Source organism: Sinocyclocheilus grahami, unplaced genomic scaffold, assembly GCF_001515645.1.
Source record: "Sinocyclocheilus grahami isolate Dianchi unplaced genomic scaffold, SAMN03320097.WGS_v1.1 scaffold84.1, whole genome shotgun sequence".
NCBI classification, from domain to species: domain Eukaryota; kingdom Metazoa; phylum Chordata; class Actinopteri; order Cypriniformes; family Cyprinidae; genus Sinocyclocheilus; species Sinocyclocheilus grahami.
This window is the reverse complement of record NW_015505263.1, coordinates 1,660,101-1,663,688: the sequence shown is the minus strand read 5'-3', so window position 1 is coordinate 1,663,688 and position 3,588 is coordinate 1,660,101. Positions and strand designations below refer to the sequence as shown.

The window sequence follows — 3,588 nt, the reverse complement described above, 5'->3', positions numbered from 1 at the left end:
GAAAGACTTAAGCCTCAGACACACGCCAAATGAAGCTCCACTGCCATAATATTTGTCTTGACACCCAAAGCTTCCTGAACTCTTTTTGAAGGAAGAGATCGAAGGTGTCATCTGTATGGCACATTAAAGACCTCTGGCTGTTTATTTGTTGTCAGATGGGAAGGCAGGGTGAGAAAAACCAGGCCTGTCCTGCTGTTCAGCACCCCACAACCAAAGGGAAGTAGACCTTTATTGGTGACCCCCCCCCCCAACCAGGGCACACTCAGGTTTGCCCAATTTATGGATGCTCCTGCACAGTTCAGTCACAACAAGGGCCTGTATTTGGGGCTGTGCAATGTGGCAGATGTGTTTGAGGAAAACTGCACAAAGAAAAAGTTGTAATTGAAGGTGGTGAAGAGAAAAAAATCACCTAATGAATGAGTTACGTTTGCATATGTCTGGATAATTACTAAAACCAAGCAGCTAATGTTAATCATTTTTAACTAATGGATATATCAAAGGTGGGCAAATATGGATTTACATTTATATTTTTTAATGCATTTTCATCACAATTCTTTTCAGGATGGGCGGGCAGTCAATAAACCAGCACAGTTGCCTCAGTGAGGCACCGGAAAATAAGTGTGGATTATTATGTGGACACTGTTAAAACCATCTATTTGAGCATTAATAACATGCCACTCAAGCTATTGCCTAGCAACAAACCACTGTATGATTTCACAAAATGCTTGTTAGAAAGGGAAACATAGGCAATCACTTGGCATCTGAATGCAATGGCTTAGTTCAAATACTTTTAGTACTTTGAAGAAAAAACATGCAAAATCTGATCTAAACCTATATGTTGTTTAACATTTGACTATTTTATTTTTGAAAATGTGTTTAGGTCTTAAAGATCAGATACTGAAAGTAGCCTTTCCATCTTTCGAGATGAAACCCTATATGTATCATCAGAGCCGAGTAGATTACTTATCAAATTGTAATCTGTTACTGATCGCAAATTAAGCTACATGACAAAAGTTGTAGTTAGTAACGTAATCCATTACACTTCACATTTTAGATAATATAATCAGACTACTTTTTTATGTTTAGATTACTTTTGACATAACTCGTTTATCACATTGATTTAAATAGGATAATCTTGTACCATATAGATTTTAAAAGGCAAAGAAAATATACTCCATTCAATGTTATTGACAACATGAAGTGCATTAAACATTACATTACGTCAAGGTTTCCCAAACTAGGGTGCGTAGAGAACTGCAGGGAGGTTTGTGAGTTTAATGAAAATATAAGCGGTAGGGTATTTTAGAAAGGAACATTTAAAAGACGAAAAAGAGAAATTAGAGAGAATTGACAAATAATGAATAATTTATTGCTATTGTGTGAAAAATATGTAATCATGTAATCAATAAAAAAGTAACTGTAGTCTGAATTCAAGTGTTTTAAAATGTGATTTAATCTAATTACAAGTACTTAATTTTTGGAATCTGATTACGTAATCCAGATTACATGTAATGTACACAATGTCAATGGTTTAAGGCAGGGATCCTCAAATCTGGCCCACGAGATCCACTTTCCTGCAGAGTTTAGCTTTAACCCTAATCAAACTCACCTGAGCGTGCTAATCAATGTCTTCAGGATCATTAGAAAATCACAGGTAGCTGAGTTTGATCAGGGTTGGAGCTAAACTCTGCAGCACATTGGCCCTCCAGGACAAGATTTGAGGAACCCTGGTTTAAGGTCTGGCTGGTTAGCACAGCCCAGTTAGTCCCTGCTGGTAGATACTGTAGCTACACCATCTGGATCGACAAGCCTGTGCAATGCCAAAAATCCTTTTCTTTATTTAACTGGCTGCTTGAGAAATACACCTTTTAAAGATTGAACTGGACTACCAGGAGTGGGGTTCGAACCCACGAGGACATTTGTCCATTGGATCTTAAGTCCAACGCCTTAACCACTCGGCCATCCTGGTCCCTGTATGATGCCAATAACCCCTTTGTGTCGTTCACAGGAGCACTGTAGGAGCACTTACAAAGCCACAAAGCATCTTTCTCCATGGGAGGCCATTTAAAGGTTGATCTGTATGCTGATGGCATAATATGTATAGAGTTTTCTCCAGGTATTGTTCTAAATGTGACCATATTTACTCAACCTTTCCATATTACGCTAGTAAATGAATGAGTGAGTGTACACAGCATATGCATGATTGTATAAAATGCAATGATCTGCCATAATTTCCAAGTATTTCTTTTTACACAGTAATGGAAAGTCTCTCAAGCTAATGCTGATGGCATTATTATGGTGACCAAAATGCCGGATATTGACTACATATTCTGAATGAATGGATTTGATCTCATTACTTGCAAAATGAAAGTGTGGGCAAAACAAAAACAAATTAGAATTGTGCGCAACAAAGTATTCAAAGAAAGACATTTAGAAAACACAGTTATGCCATAATCTTTAATTGAATGCCTGACTTAAGCAAAAGTAATGTGACACTAGTCCTTAACGGAAAAATGTCAATGTGGTATAATTTATTGTTTGTAAATCACATGAAATTGCTTTTGAATGCATTAGAAAGCAATGAAATAACTGCATTCATTAAATCGGCCCCAGTCTTGTGGGGATGGAAAGCACACATAAGTCAGTAACCATGGTTTCTGGTGGCTTAATATTGCAGGGGTGCCATAGCGACAGAGAGCTCAACACTGACTTTGTGCGCTGTAGAAGGTGTGGATAGCATCTATATACAACCTGTCAGTCGCTGGGCTCAGTTCCTCACGCTTTCTGAAACTGCAGGTGTCCCTCCTGACATGGTTCTTATTAGCACACATATAGTGAAGTGCTCATGTGAGACGAAACCTGTTTAGTCAGAAACACACAACCGCGGTACACATGGGAGGGCAGGGAAAGAGGTTTCTGAGGAAAAACAAACATCTGGTAATTAAAATGACCTCGGCACACAGGCGAGTTTGACCTTAAAATGAATATTTTATCAATATTCCGTCTTCCTTGTGGCAAACACTGATTTGAAGTCTTGCTTAAAAACCTCAAGTCTAGAGTTTTTTTGTTGGTGCTGATGTATGTTTTCTTTGCTAGGAGTGGGGTTTGAACTCACAAGGACATTTGCCTATTGGATCTTAAGTCCACTGTCTTAACCACTCAGTCATCCCGGTGACTGCATCACATTAGCACCTCTTTGTTTCTTATACAAGTATTTCAGAACCACTTTGTTGGTAATCACAACATATTTAAATGTTGCAACAAACCACCAGGAGTGGGTAACACAACCACATCACTACATTCTTTTTTAAAGAGCCCATTGATCTGCCAAGTTGTTTGTAACACATACAGTCAGATTACTATATTCTGTTTAAAACTCACATCACTCTACCAGGAATGGGGTTTAAACCCACAATGGCATTCATCCATTAAATCTTAAGTCCAATGTCTTAACCATCCTGGTCACTTTGTGATGCAGTGAAACCCTGTGTTCCCTTTACAGCTACTTCAGAGCCAGTTTCTTCAGAAACCAAGTTCTTTGTTACACAACCACATTACTATATTCTATTTAAAATGCACATTGATCTA

General features: G+C 38.2%; 1 non-coding gene across 1 annotated transcript; it reads right to left on the bottom strand.

The window, feature by feature from the left end:
• Positions 1 to 1,886: 1,886 nt before the first annotated feature.
• On the bottom strand, positions 1,887 to 1,969 carry trnal-uaa (transfer RNA leucine (anticodon UAA)). Its single transcript has one exon. It is a non-coding gene; the product is annotated as a tRNA-Leu (tRNA).
• Positions 1,970 to 3,588: the final 1,619 nt, after the last annotated feature.